This window comes from Vicugna pacos, chromosome 31, assembly GCF_048564905.1.
Source record: "Vicugna pacos chromosome 31, VicPac4, whole genome shotgun sequence".
In the NCBI taxonomy this organism is placed as follows: Eukaryota; Metazoa; Chordata; class Mammalia; order Artiodactyla; family Camelidae; genus Vicugna; species Vicugna pacos.
This window is the reverse complement of record NC_133017.1, coordinates 5,978,485-5,994,549: the sequence shown is the minus strand read 5'-3', so window position 1 is coordinate 5,994,549 and position 16,065 is coordinate 5,978,485. Positions and strand designations below refer to the sequence as shown.

General features: G+C 42.7%; 1 protein-coding gene across 1 annotated transcript in view; it reads right to left on the bottom strand.

The window, feature by feature from the left end:
* Positions 1–7,605: 7,605 nt before the first annotated feature.
* The window catches only part of LOC140690713 (trafficking protein particle complex subunit 9-like), a 92,768-nt gene continuing 84,308 nt past the window's right edge, over positions 7,606–16,065 (bottom strand). The window contains exons 6-9 of the mRNA XM_072952635.1: positions 15,879–16,022; positions 14,625–14,685; positions 13,871–14,095; positions 7,606–7,823 (exon numbers count right to left, since the gene is read on the bottom strand). The gene's annotated coding sequence lies outside the window, so the exon portion shown is untranslated. The remainder of the gene's footprint in view (positions 7,824–13,870; positions 14,096–14,624; positions 14,686–15,878; positions 16,023–16,065) is intronic.

Sequence of the window (16,065 nt, the reverse complement as noted above, 5' to 3'; positions counted from 1 at the left end):
TTTAGAATGTATAAAAGCATTTAATTGTGCTGTTTGTTTACATATTTATTCACATTCAGCCTCTTGCTAAAGAGAATTTAAACAATTCTTTTAAAAACAGCTTAACAACCTTAACAACAAAAAGGCAAACCTGAGAATGAAGAGAAAATGGAGATTCAATACTTAAATGAAACCAGGGGGAGATAAACTCATAAAAATGGATTCCATGAAGTCAGAGCAAGTGTTAAAGGCTGACTAGAAATTCAGCTGTAGGATTCTTGGCAGCTAAACCAAAAAGAAAAGATGATGGGGCGGGTGGTAGAGCGTGTGCTTAGCGTGCACGGGGTCCTGGGTTCAAGCCACAGGGCTTCCACTAACAGATAAATACGTCTAATTACCTGCCCCCATAAAAGATCACCAAAGAAAAGAAAAAGAGAAATTTCTTTCCCAAAAAACCCTGATATTAAATTTGGATTAAATACTTAAAAAAAGCAAAAAAGAAAAATAGAAAAGATAAGTGACACTGTGAAGGAAAACCACAGCTGGTCTAACAAGCTAAGTCACAAATCTAAGTGTGATAAGTGTCGGTTTACTGATCTAAGTTTTGCTGGGATACCTGGTAAATCTGAAGTTTAGTGTCAGTTTACTGGGCTAATAAGCTAACCCGAAAATCCAAGGTGAACAATTGTCAGTAACGGGATCTGTTCCAAATTGATAAGCTTCAGTGTACTGATTCCTTGCTTTATGTTGTTTGAGCCTTATTGGCTAATAGTCCCATACTTGTAATTAACCGTATAAAACATCATGTGCACATCTTGGAGGGGCTCAGAGCTTTGGAAAAGAAGCCCCTCAGAGCCCGCCAACGTAATAAATCTCAATACTCCAACCCTCTGAGTGATTCTTGTTTCTTGGCTGGCCTGTTGTTTCCATAACAACACAAGGGATAATGCCCGTGGGATAAATCTGCAGTGGCTGCTGGCAGGTCCCCATGTCTCACGTGGGAAAATCTGAAACATCCTTCTCACCACTCAGAGTCATCATAAGCCCACCCCAAACCTGCAGCCTTTAAATGCAGGAGCACAGGTAGGGCCTGGCCTTTGCTGTCTCTGTGTCATCACAGTGAGACAGGATGGAAGGGGGAAGAGCACAGCCATTCAAGGAAGGCCACCGCAATTAACATAGAAATGGTGAAGGATTCAAACCCCAATAGGTCTTGAGGCTCAGGATGAAGAGATTTAACTTCTAGCAGATCTTGAGATTCAGTAAACACCCATTGTAATAGTAACGTGGTGAATAACATGCCCCAGGCAACATGGCAGTCCCAATGATAGCCACAAAAGGTCAAAGGGTGGGAAATGGCCAACTCCTTGGAAATCCCAGCCCCTTGCCCTAAGGCTGGTCCTTCTACTTATTAGCATATGAAACCACCAAGCCCAAGAAAACAAGCAACACAGCGCCACCTCGCGGTCACCACTCTTTCCCTCTTTGGTGAAGGCCCACACTCTGTCTGTGAAGTGTGTACCTACTTCTAATCTGAGCATCAAACCCCCACACCTCGTGAAGTTTCTCTTGCCTATCAATGTATCTCTCTGAATAAATATACCTTTACTCAACACTGGCTTGCTCTTGAATTCTTTACTGCATGAAGTCAAGGAACAAAATCTGGTGGGGCACATCCCAGGGACTCAACAAAAGCCTGGGACACAGCCCTTCTCATGCCCAACGTTTTTTATTCTTCTATCAACAGGACTGGTCTGTGAAGGGAGGTCTGAGACCCCAGCTAAGGGACAGAAGCAGCCTCCAGGGCTCCAGCTTGCAGGCAGCCTCTCCCCCAGCATGGGTCTTGGGGTCTGCCCGGTTCTCTGTGTTTCCCTGTTGTGCTGACTCCCCAGCCAGACAGCATACTCCTAGGCCTGTCCCCACAAAACCCTTCTCTCCAAAATACAAGCACATCATGTCACAATCCTCTTGTTCAACAAGGAAATGTTCAGCCCACTTTTTTCCTCCCCAATAAAGTACCCAACTGTCCTCCCTCCCATCACATCAGTTCTTTTTTTGTGAGAACTCTGCACTCACCACACCCCATCCTGAACACAGGTGTCTTGCTTGCTGTGACCGAGATGTTTCTTTCTCACATAGCCTGCGTCCTTTCTCTTTCCCTTTATTATCTTAAAAAAGCCTTTCCTGAGTCACCCACCCCACTGATTCTGAACTCACAAAGTGCTGTGGTTGCAGTCACTATGTGCATACCTCCCAGGTTTTGGCTAGGTTTCCATCGCAAGATCTTCATTAAGGAGCTGCATCAAGAAGTTTAAAGAGGCTATTCTTACATCTGAGTGGAGGAGCCTGCAAAAAATTTACATGGCTTTGAAGAGAGAGTTAACCAGGGACAGAGAAGTCACGGGTCCTAGTCAAAAGTTTCATGAGGCAAAATGTTCTCCCAAGGCTCAGAGTGGCTTCTGAACATGGAGTCGGCAGGAAGGAGGTGACAGGCAGTGATTAGGGTGGGTGATACAGGGTACGCTCCCCCAGCTGGGAAAGAATAGGTATTTTTCTAGTTTTCCAAACAATTTCTTACTGCCTTTTTTCCCTTATTACCACATACCATTTCCTACGAATTAAGCATATCAATGTAAGTTATTTGGGGCAATTGGGAGAAGCTACACAATGCCATTCACAGGGCCGGGACATGACAGCCACACCAGTCTAGGTTGAAAGACCAGTGGGAATATTTCCATGGTAATCACGGGCATGAAGCAAACTCCCTAGCTTCAATGACCTCCTCTCAAAGTTGGCGCCAATAAAGCTACCAGTCAAAATGCGTGACGATTATGGCCAACATCTGTTTATTAGTTAAGTGCCCGTGAGAGCTGTCGCTTAATGGGGAATGAGTACGATCAATGAGGCCCTGTCTACCTGGCCACACGCGCCCTGCCTTCCTGCCTTGGTGCAGCAGCAGAGTTTGTTAAGCTGAGATGAGCGCCCCCAGAGCAGCCCGACGGGAAAGCTCCCAGCTCTGCACGGCAAGACGTGTTCCTTTCCTTCTCAGAGCTGATCACAGTTTGCTGTCGTCTGTTTTTATGTTTATCCCTTTTGTAACTGCCTCTCCTCCGGAGATTTTGCTCAAGCAGCACGGGGCCAGTTGTGTCTTGCGGCCTGCCGGATATTTTGGGCAGGGAAACAGCCGAGCCCACATCTGGCTCTGGTGCTGAACGGAGAAGGCACAAGTCCCAGGGGCCCATGCTGAACCGAGGCCCCTGCACCCAAATTTATGGTCTGACTTTGGGCAAATTACAGTCTTTTTTACCCTGAGATTCCTCATCTGTCTATGAAAATAACTGCCCATAGAACACAGAGTTACAAGTATTAAAGGAAATCACCAAATTCACAACCTAGCCAAGGGGCTACCAGTGCATCCTCAACAGATAAATACTGCCTTTACAGCTCTGACACACGCCAAGCTTGGTGGCCGCACAAAGTGTAAACTGCTAAGTGCCAGTGTGTTAAGTGTTTCATGTGTGCTATAATACCCTTTAGAACTTACAACAATCCCAGAAAGTAACGAATATTATCATGCCCATTTCACAGATTCACCAACAGGTTAAGAGTGGTTACATTCTAGTCCAAGGTGCTATGGTGAGGTAATGGCGATTTCAACGTGAATATGGCCCCAGGCCTGGGCTCCATCTCTGTCCCATCCACCTGACCACTTGCCTATGAAATCCACCTGTCCAATACCCAAGTTTGAAACCGGCCAGCTCTTAAATGCAATGTGTGCCACCGTTTGTCTATGTTCCTTAATTACCATAAACTGTTCTCAGAAAGCACTTCAGAAAGGAAAGTTGGACTCACGTCCCTGCCCACAAAGAAGAGGAATTCTGCCTTGCCTTCTCCTGTAACGTGCAGAAACCCTTCCCATTCACCACCGAATCCTTTTGTATGCTTCCTCCGTGTTCATGTTTGCACACGGCTTATTAAAGTAGAAGTTACCTGCAGTAATTCCATCTCGGTTCCTTTCCAAGGTTCCAGATTATCCATAATCAGGGTAATATCATAATTTTCTGTGAACGAAAATACTACAATGTGAATGAAAATACTGCAACCATGTCACTAAACAAAGAATGCTGAAAACAAGTCATCAGCGACTGCTGCCGCACCCCAGTGAAAACAGGCCTGCAGCCACTCACAACGGTGCCCTCTGAGCAGACTCAGAATAAGAAAGGACAGATTACTGGCCCTAGATAGCTAGGTGCTTGTCTAAAGAATATATTCAGTGAGCCCAAATGTTGGCTTCCTCCCATATATTGAAAAGCACTAAATTCTTGAACGTGAGATACCTGGCTTTCTTTAGATAACAAGCAATGTTTTATTGTTCTGACTACCTGGTCTTTGTTGTAAAGCTCCTATATAATCCTAGCTTCTCCCCTACTCTTGGGAGCAGTCCCTCAGAGTGTTCCGAGAGGCGGTCATCCTGGCTCGAGTCCTCCTGACAAATAAAACATAACTCTTAACATTCAGGCTGCACGTTTATTTCAATCAAGTCCCAAAATTGACACAACTCATCAATTCTGTAATGGGACACACTGGATCAGGAACCAAAAGAGTGTAGTAGTCCCGAAGATCTACGGCTCCCTCTTTCTTCCTGTCATTATACAATCCCACCAGAACTCATTACTATGCTGTCTGCTCCTCTGGCAACCAAACTCATAGAAGAGTGAACTCAGCAGAGCACCATGCTGGGGAGAACCCCCCGCAGCAGCACTGCAGGCCGCCTGCCCTCCCGCACGCTCTGCCGACCGCTAGTGTCCTCCGTGGAGACCAGGTCAAAAGAGCTGTTCCCAAAAACTGCAAAGTCCCACATATTAAATAAAAACGTTTTATTTTATACGATATGTTACGTATATACCCATCTGTGAAAACAGCTTTGCCAGAAGCCCAAACCTTCAATATTAATATGTAAAGGCAAACCCGGTCCCCAAGGGAAAACAAGTCTTAAGATGACACTAAGGCCTCCAAAGTCCACTCCACGACAATGAACCAAACTGCCTGCAGGTCTGCAGCTGCAGGAGGCTACATGTCTGCTTTTAAAGCAGCCCCTTCCTGCCCTCGTGTGCTACAATGCCCTTTTATGCCCTCCCATCGCAGGGCAAGAGCAGCTGCTGCAGAAACTTGCAGGGGCCTCAGAGCCAGGGATTATGCCCAGGTCACACTGCAAACCTACTGCCCGCCTCACAGCCCCCAGCCAGCAGGTCACCTGGAAGTCACAGCAAGTGCCCCAATCCAGAAGTCTCTTCATTTGCCAGCACAACTGATCACTGGTCTCCAACCTTCGTCAGTTTTGCACAAAACAGCACCTTCTACTGTGAAGCGGGTGGTTTTCGCTTCTGTGCCCCATCCTTACTGGAAACGTTAAGGGAAACCAAAAGGCCTCTTTCAACCCTTTTCTGATAACACCCTCCCACCCACAATACTCATATGCTCAAGAGTTTGGATCCACGTGATTTTGTTTCCCTTATGCTAAGGGGCTCAAAACACTGCGGGATTCTTTCTCCTTTGAGTGTATTAGCACTCAGTTTCTTGGCTTTAATCTGTTTTTGTCTCTCTCTTCAGTGTCCCTAGCAGTTGCCACCTCTTACTCCCTTCAGCAGCCTCCCTCCCAACATCTATTCTAGGTAATCAGCTGTGATGAGGGGCCCAGGGGCAGTCACAGAAGATGCAACTAAGGCACAGAGAGGCTACATAATTTGCCAAGAAATCACCTTGAGCCACCAACAGAGTGTGACACGTCCCTCTATTTAACAGTTATGCTAAGCAAGTTAACTTTTTGTAGATTATGTTTATAAACAGATGAGAAATCAAAATACATACAAGGACACACATCAACTCTAAGATGTTCATTAACTCCACTGTTTTGTTTCAATTTATTTTATTTCTATTAAAAAATTGAGAACCCCTGCAGCCTATATAGCAAAATGTTACTGGGTTTTAAATCCAGAATATAGAGGGGTTATGTCATTACTCATTCTTATATGTATGTTCAGAAGACAAAATGATTTGAAAGTCTCTCTCCCCGCCCCCTACTCACTACTGGCTCTCACCAGAGCTCCCAGATCACACATCTAATACCTTTTCACTTTACCCACAGCTGAACTCATCAGTTTTCCCCCAGAACTCCCTCTGCAGCTTTCCGTCCTCAGAACACAGCAGGACCATTATTTAACTCATTAATCCACCCAGAAACCTGGGCCTTACTCCATCCTACCTTCACAGACAGCATTGATCCTTTCATTTTAACCATCAAAACATGCCTTCAATCTGTTCGCTTTTACCCACTGACTGTCCTACCACTCAAGTGGAAGCCACCAACACTGCGCACCTGGACTCATGAGTCTCCCAAGTGGCCCCACAGCCACTCTTCCCTACTTTAGACAAATGGGATTGTGTCACTCCCGCGCTTTTTGGACTCTTCAGACCCAATTTTCTTAGAAGAAACTTCAATTTCTTCACCTGGTGAAGGTCTTTGCCATGAAACTGTCAGCTCAGGGAGGGCAGGACCCGCCCTCTCCCCTTGGCCCCGCCCTCTGGCAGAGCTTCAGCTTGGGAGGACCTGCTGAGCTAAATCAGCCTGTATTATAAACCTGGTCTTGAGTTCTTAGCAAACAACTTCACTTATCCATACAAATCCAACGTAGATTAGAAAGATTTTAGATGTTGAGCTAGACAATTGATTTGGGGATTTTGCACTGGCAACCTGCAAGTATATATTCTAATGATTGTGTCTTGTTAAAACCACACACAGATTAAAGGAGTATTTGTGGAATGTCTTCGGAGTAAAAGGGACTGTACTTTTACAGATTTTATGTTTTATTACATGAACAACCAAGACAGGGTCACAAATGGAACCGCCTCACAAGTGACAGAAGACAGGTGAGACGCATATAGCAACAGGTCACAAAGATGGTAAGAGCAAAGTTGTTTATCCAACCCCCGAAAAAATTCCTCCAAGAACAGAAAACTCACAATTTTGAAAATAAAATTCTATCATCTAAAGAAAGAAAATAAATAATCCTCTTCATCAGGGTTTCTAGATCTGACTGCAGAGTTATTAGCAGGCCATACTGAATCCTAGCACAGAAAAATCAGATGGACTAGTGGTGAGTAAGTTCCAGGAAAACGGCAGTAATTCCTCCACTTGAAAGAGGACACACACTCACTTGTTGAAGGTGACTGTAAGCCGCATTCTGCAGAAATTCAGAAGATTCAGACACTGCTTCTACATGGTGATGACACGGAAGGACGGCTTGGATGCATGCTTCTAACTGAGTCACCGGCATTCTTACACAGCAGGGTGAAACGGAGGCCCTCAGCCAAGAGCACAGATGTTCCTGTCATGTATCCCAGATCGTGCCTCGGGGACTCAGTGTCCTGTAGCAGTGCGGCTCCAGGCGAGGACCCGCAGCGTGGTCCACGCAAGCAGGAGGGGCACTGTGCTTGAGAAATCCCATCCCCGATGGGGGCAAGACGGGCTGGTGGGGTTGTGTGAACCTATAAATGCTCATAGAAATAAACCTGCATACATTCACGTGATAAAATTAATTGTAGCAGGCTATTTAACAAAATTTCAATTATCAGTGTTAATTTTACCATTCCTTTCCTCTTGTCCCCTGCACTCTGAGACAGGCTTAGGCTCTCTCACACATGCAGCTCTGATGCAATAGTTGTGAATTTATTTTATTTTGCTACAAGTGTTTTCACTCCCAGTGTCGCTGTGACTGTCGTCTCTTAACACAGTCAGATGTCTTCCTGGATCTCTCCCTGTGTTCCTTGCTCCTGCTTCTCAGATCCTGAGATAAAGAACAGGTGAAGGCATATGACTGGGAATGTCAATGTGGACTTGATCAAAGTCCTCAGTGACTCGCTAGGTGAGTGCTGCCCACCCCTTACCTTCGATTCTCAAGGTTCTGCCCAGGGTGACATCCAGACAGGAGAGATTCCGGGGTCCAATTAAGAGCTGTGTGGCTTGGGTGCGGGGAAAGGTGCAGGAGCTGGTTCCGTAGACGGTCACTTCCATTTCTCTGCTACTCTCTCTCCCGAGGCCCCGCTGCCAAGCCCCCAGGCTCCCTGATCTTCTGTCTTTCTCTTCTACTCTAATTCAAGCCCTTTTCCTCTTCCTTTATTCCCTGATTATCCCCAGCTGGAGTGATTTTCCCATCACAGATTCTGAAAAATTTTCCTGCAGCTGAAAAACAGGTCTCCAGAGGTCAATGCCCATATGGTGGTTCCTGAAGAGAGCCCCTGGTTAGGGGGACCCTCACCAACACTCACGGGGCATCAGACATGTTGCAGGGTCGAGCACCCCCAACAAGAGTTTGCTGTGACCCTAAAGCACGCACAGCATCCCTGCTCACTAAATTGTAGTTGTAGTCCTTTATTAAGAAGCAAAAATAAAAAAATTGCTCATGTTTCTTACTAAAATTATTTATGAGGTAGAAAAAGTAATTCTAATAGAAAAGAACAAATTTCACTCCATGTTAGATGTGTTCGTCTGACTTTAAACCTGTACCTTGTTTTCTAGGCTCAGACTTGCTGTTTCTGCACCTTTTGTAAAAGAATGTTGCCTTTAGCCTGAAATACCCAGGAGGGCCTATTCTCCGGGCTCTGATCTTTAAGGATATTAGCTCTTCTACACTTATGTACAGATGGCAAGTTGCAAAAAAATTCTTTTTTTTGGAGGTTATACGGGGGCACCATAATTTGACCCACATGAACAGCTGCAGGAACAAAGGGTTTCAAATAGAAACAATTCGTACAGCAAGAAGTTTGCAACAACCAGCCACATCCCCGCCGCTTTTTAGTATAAAAGGAGACTGAATTCTGCCTTGGGGAAGAGAGTTCTACTGGATATCAATATGCCATTTTCTGGGTCTGCCGTCTTTTCAAATAAAGTCACTATTCCTTACTCCAACATCTCATCTCCCGATTTATTGGCCTGTCATGCAGCAAGCAGAACGAGTTTGGACTTGGTAACAAAGTGACTGCATTAGAGGTAGTATGTCTCCACAGTTTCCTCATTTCCAGAATGTCACAACTTATCAGTTTTATATGCTGTTTAACAACACGAACAAAAAACCTATTATACGGAACTGATTCCAAGAAATAAAATTATTTCTACTCCTTCAAACATTTTCTTCTTTTTATTTTGTTTTGTTATGCTTATTGAAAAGAAAATAAAAGTCAAATCATTTTATTTCACGTATTTTTTAAAGCTACATATTGTAAGTACTACAAAGATATTTAAATTGCAATAAAAATTGTTCATATATTAGTATAAAGATATATACACAATCAATGCAGATTAGGAAAGGAGTAGATATTTACTAAAAATCCACTGCACATCCAGTCTTTTACAAGCATATCCTGGAATATAAGCTCTATTACCCCGGAGTCCCCCACCCCCATTCTCACTGCGGAGTCCCTTAGTAATCAACTACCAAGGCACCAGCATAGAACCATGCAATCACTATTTTAGGTATAAATGAGAGTATTAGCTCATTCAATTCTGAAACAGAAACCTTAAAATAAATACTGAACTTATTTACAGATAAACAAATTTGGACACAAAAAAGTACAGTTTCTCCCCCAAGACACAAAGATAATAATTGGTAAAGGCAAGATTTGAACTAATCTGCCTGATTCTAAAAGCTAAGGTGGAAATCCCCTTTGACTTTGGAGGTAAAGCAGCACAACCTATCACCCTATCATTGTTCAGATCTAACTTTAGACAGCCTGAGACAGCACCTCATTCCTATGGAACTCGAGGGCAAACAATAACAATAAGGATTTTATATTCAGTATTTTCTTAAGTCTCAATTATATAAAGTGTCAGCAGATCAGCAGAAAACTCTGGGAAATATGAGTGGGTCCAGAGCTTTTTGCTGATAAGAAACTCATTCTATCAGGACAGAGTGACCTTCCCATGTGAGGCCTCATGTACATAAACTAAAGGCAGCTGAGCAATGAAAAATAGCAAGAACATGGAACTCAAGCAAGAAGGATGCCTGCCATCCCCTGCCCAGTTGCCTCTTCACCCACGTGGACAAGATGGCAGAAGATCCAGGTTCTTGTCCAAGTGACAACATAATGGATTCTCACCCATGAAATGTTATGACTCTATGCTGTCTTAAGTCCGTTCCAACTAAAATATGATAACACCAATATCTCAGCAGAATGTCTATGTCTCCACTTTCTCTCTTCTATTAGGAGACTATATCTATGGCTACAAAGCCGAAATTCAATTAAAAACACCATGCACGAAGCCTGGTGAAAGTCTGTGTAAGAGACATTGTTCTCACGCTCAGTGAGTGAAAACTCAGAAAAAGTGGTCCTTCTCCCTCTGCAAGTGGGAGGTAGCCTGATTGTGTGTGTGTGTGTGTGTGTGTGCACACGTGTGTGTGTGTAAATCATATACAACGTATTCTGGGATGTGCACAGATTTTTTTTTATGTTACTATTATTTCGTGAGAATGAGCCTACCTTTAAATTAATTTGAATCTATTATTCTGAGAGAGTCTCAGGCTCTTTTGGTGGAGGATGGGAAAGAGGAAAGGAAAGGAGGAAAGATGTAAATGAAGCAAAGCTGTAAGAGTACTGCTAGGGAAAGGCAAGACATTATTTTTGTTCCTACTTGCATCACACACAAATTACGGACTGGCTTTCCCCCATGTCTTGTCAAGCACTGAGTTGCAGAAGAACAGGCAACAGCCCTTTTCTCACTGAGCTTGTGACTGTACGTGACATCTTATAGACACAAATTATTTAACCTGATCAAACACTCTAGCAGCAGGCTGTAATTCTCCTACTTTGAGAGACAAGGAAACTGGAAGTGAAAGACGGTATATAGCTTGACCAAAGTCAGAGGACAAGTAAACTAAAGAGGATGAATTCAAACTCAGATCTGAATGCAGAGTCTGAACTTCCCACTCCGAGGGCTGGAAAATCCTTAACACACAGGGTCCCCAGCTCCTCTGCATTGTTCCTGGTACCAAGCATTTCCCATGGCGATGGTCTCCAATTCTCAGACACAGCGCTCTGTGCAGCCAATAACCTCCATTCGACCTTGATCATCTACCTGCCACGCCCACCAGGCTTCACCATACAGGCAGGAAAGCTGGCTTTCAAGTGCATACAAAGCCACCCCTGGTCTAACCTGGACTCTTCAGCAGCTTTTCCAGCATAAAGGCAGCCATGAAAGTGCTCACAGTTTGTACATGAGCCACACAACCTCTCTCCATCTCTCTCCCCACCTATACTACTTAGCTATGACCATTTTGAGAATCTTGGAAACAAATTTTTAAAAACAGAAAAGAAAGGATTGTGTATCGAGTACTTAATACTTACAATTTTAAATGAGAAGTTACAAAGTGAGTATTTACAAACCGAATCTGCCTTCCTAGGTGTCAGTTTTAACAGTTAAAAAATATAATAGCAAAAATTTCTCACTTAAAAAATTAACAAAAACATCAACAATAATCTGGAATAAACTCAAAAACAATGCCCATGTTGTATATGGAGGAAGTACAGGACTGTACTGAGGGGTAAAGTAAGAAGTGTGAAAGTTGAGACATCAACATTTGTATGGAGGAAAACAGTTTTGTAAAGATGTACGTTCTCCTAAAGATAATTCAAAATTACTAAAAAATCCCATGACAACACTTATCCTTTATTTTAACTTGAAAAAATTATATTAGAATTCTTTAGGAAAAATGAAGTCATAATACTAGCAAAGAAAAATAGGGATCGAAAAGCAAATCAAAAAATTTGCACTGTCAGATATTAAATAAATTTTTACAATATGTAAGATATAGTGCTAGTGTAGGAAAGTAAGATTGACAGAAATAAATCATGAGCTCAAAAAGAGACTCTAGTGTACATAAGTATTTTTACAGGTGGGATTTCAAATTAAAGAGCAAAGTAGGAATTCAATAATTGTCTTGGGACAATCACAGAATCCCCTTGAAAAAACAAATTCTATTCCGGTCAAAATGATCGCAAGAAAAATTACAGAAAGTGATGTAAATATTAGAAAGTACTAATAAGAGCAAATACAACTCTTTGCTCATATCAATTCAGCTTCTCCTCACTATGACAAGCACTATTATCATCTCCATCTTAGAGATTAAGAAAACCTACAGAAGAAATTTATACCATTATAAGAAAGCATTTCTAAGAATAATATCAAGAATAAAACCAAAAAAGAAGACATTTACTATCTAAAGTTTATTTTGGGCCATAACAAAAATGAACCTACTGAACAAAATGAAAGGCAAAAAATGACAAGGGAAAGCTCTGTGATACATGTTGATGAAGACAAGGGGCTAATGTTCATAATATACATAGAGCTGTCACAAAGCAACAAGAAGCTCCCTCACTTAAATATTTGCAAAGGACAAAAGGGATCATTCACTTTTTAAAAGTCAGATGGCTAATGAGTGAAAAATGCTCAATACCACACTGGTCATAAAGTGCAAACTAAAACAATGAAAATCATTTTGCTCATCATATTGGCAAATATTTTTAAAAGATATTCTAGCTAGTGTCCATCTTTGAGACAACAAACTGTGAGCGATCTTTTGGAGGACGACATGTCAATGGATATGTAAACCCTGGAAAACGTGTGTACACACAGGCTGAACTTCACTTTTAGGAATCGTTTCATTTACAAAAAGAATCAGTTCAAATAGATGTACTCATCAGAGAATTTACACAGCACTGTTTACATTGGTGGGAAGAAAAGCTGAAGTGGAATCATACCCACGGATAGAGAATTGGTTACATAAGTTATTCTACATCTTTTCATTCCCCACAGGAGAAGGAATTTCTAGATTCACTTGAAAGGAGTGATTTATGTAGTTGTCACATCCAAGGACTAAATTTCCAGAAACCTTAACTAAAGGAATACTTATACAAGATCACAGGAATGTTTGTACAAGAAGGATGCCAGTGAGACACCCTTTCTGACAGTGGAAAATGGATAAAACTTAAGTGTCCACCAAGACAATGATGCGGTAAATCACGGTGAGCTGTGGCCACTAAAGTTCCGGTGTTTCGGCGTGGTCCAAGGCCTTGTCCACAGTTCTCTCCCACGAAAGGTGTCCTTACACAAGAGACCAAACCTGCACATCAGGAGACCACTCTACTCTATCTGAAAGGACCGGGTGAGTCTGGAAGGAGAGGACGTCTGTGATATATACCTGAGTGAATAAACCGAGCTGCAGAAAACATATAGTATGGCCTTATTTTTCAATAAAGCATATATACACACACATATACATAGATTTCTCATATACGTTTATGTATGTGTATATATATATGACATAGGCATAAAGGTCATGAAATATATACTCCACATTGTCAGCAGTTTTTACTCTCAGGAAAAAAGGGGAAGGGAAGTAGGGGACTTTCGGTACCACCACAGTTCTCATTTCAGTATTCCAGTTAAGTTTACTTGGAATATAAAAGTTTACTTAAGTCCAAAGTAAAATGGACGAGGACTCCACAAGACAGAATGCTATACTGGTCATTAAAAATCATGCCAGCGGAGATAGAATACTGTAAAAAAAATTTTCATAAGCTGAATGGAAAATGGAGGTCTCCACACAGCAAACAGGCACACAGTGCTTGCTGGTTTTTATGACAGAGGTAATACACACTGATGAAAAGAACAGAAAATAGATTTTAAAGTGTTAATTATTATCTCTGAATACTGGGAACAGGATAGACCCTTTTGACCCTTTTTTCAGAATTTTATATTAAATACACATTATTTTTCATCTGAAAAATGCATTTTTAGATGTCTAGTAACACACATTGGAAAAAATACATGAGTACTTACAGAAATAAATAACTAGGAGACACCGAAGCACCGTCACACAGTGCAGAATGGGTGATCCTGAATAACACTGCGCAGTTACATAAGGACTCAAAAATTGAAAGCACCCGCTGTAACAGGGCGCATCCCCCTTCCATTTGTCAGTTGTGTCTTCAGGGCTGAGGCAGTTCTGAGCACGGCCAGTGTCAGTGCTGGTGTCTGGATGGATGCCACTGGAGGTGAAGGCACCTGCAAGCCGAGAGGAAGAACAGAAATCATCCTCTGCTTTTTCTGTCTTGTTTCTTTTCTCTTTTAAAGAGAGGCGGAAATAAGATAAACTGAATCTTCCCTACTGAAATTTCAGTATTGAAACAGTTTTTATATTGTTCACAACTTATATTCTGCCTATAACTGTCTTTTCAACAAAGCATTATATTTATTAAATGTTAATTAACTCAGTTAATTAACTACCTGTTGAAACCTATTAAAGAACATGAAATGCACTACGTGAAAGCACCACACCTGCAGTGACTAGCACAGCTGTTTTGACGGCAGTGCAGTCAGCCCCCACCATCACGTGGCCCTGAGCTCCTGATGCTGGGAAGAGAGCACGCTGCTTCCTCAGGCGGAGAGAAATGGTAAAAGTATTTTCTGAAATCTACAGCACTGACAAAACATAACTGCTTAATCCCAGGCTCCTTTGAGGCTGTCATTTTCCGTTTCTGGCCAACACCCGTCAATGAGCAGAACCACCCCATTCCCGAGTCATGGGACTCACGTGGGCAGCAGTTTTGGAGAAATTTCCAGGTATAGAATGTAAACCAACTATACATAAAACTCTGAAAAAGAAAAGATGCAATAATCTGATTTTGGAAGACACTCAATATATTCTCCTAAGCCTTAGTAGTTGGAAAGTCTGGGCTTCTCCTAAGCCACTTATGTATTTCACAGACAGTAAGCATCTCCCACAAACCCTGTTTCCCTGTGTCTGCTGGGAGCCTCAGGCATATTGATGCTGTCTATCTTATAACGCACAAGGCAGAGGCGTGTGTCTCACGCCAGCAAATCTCACACAGGCTCAACTGCAAGCCTCACTGTCTGAAATTGGCCCCATTTTCTCACCTGTTTATTTGGTATCTGTTCTTCTGTAAGCTGCCTGAAATGCTTCTTGGAACAAGTCAGAAGAATGAGTGGGTAGAGAAATGGACAGATGGACAGGTGAGAGATGGGCAGACAAACAGGGAGACTCCAAGAGAAGGGGAGCAAACAAAATTTCCTATGCAAAACCCTCTTCTAGTCAGGGAAGAAAACCACCACAAAGAAGTGTGAAGAGGCAGGTGGCTTAGGACTGTTTCCTGGATTCCATGAAATGTCACACCAAGAGATGAGAGGGTAGAAGTATAAATAATAAAAGATAAAAAGCATGCATGTTTGAAAAATATATCTACATTATGTACTTTCTAAAGAATAGATTCAAATCAGCAAGGCCCAATAACCCAATTCTTGGGTATTTACAGAAGTGAGAATCCCATCTCCAATCCACAAGGCATCCCTTCGGAGCACTGAGAGTCTACACGGTGTGGTCATAAAGGCATCACCGCAAAAGCTGTGCTATCCTGCACTTACGAGGAACGAGCAGGTGTGCTCGGGCTGCCCACTCATGTCATTTACACCCCACAGCACCTCTACGGGTTAGGGATGCCTAGCGAACCCCATCTCTGCAGGACAGAAAACAAGTCCAAGAGAGGCTAAGCCGATCTACCATTTCTCCATCTCACAGGACTTGTCACTCCAGAGCAGGAATCGAACTCAGACCCACGTTTGTAACCACAGTACTACCGTAATTTATGTGCTTTTTGTGTGTATAATACATTTGTTTCTGGCATGAAAGGATATTTAATAAATGATCGGTTGTCTTGTCTATCTCATTAGCTCACAATCTTTATATTTTTGAATTGTACCCTTCCCCTGGAGAAATGAACGGAAAGAGCGGTGGTCAGAATGAGGTGGGGCTCCATTCTTTATCTGTTACCTCATCTCATCCAAGTCCCCAAGCAGGGAGAAGGAGCAAAGGTTTTCTTCATCTTTTAATGAGAGGGCTCCAGTGATGGTGACTTACTCAACTCCAAAACCGAGTCTGGGGGAAGGGCACATGCAGCAACGAGAGCAGTATCACCTGTAGGAAGGCAAAAAGAGCTCAGGGGATGGCTCAATGGGTC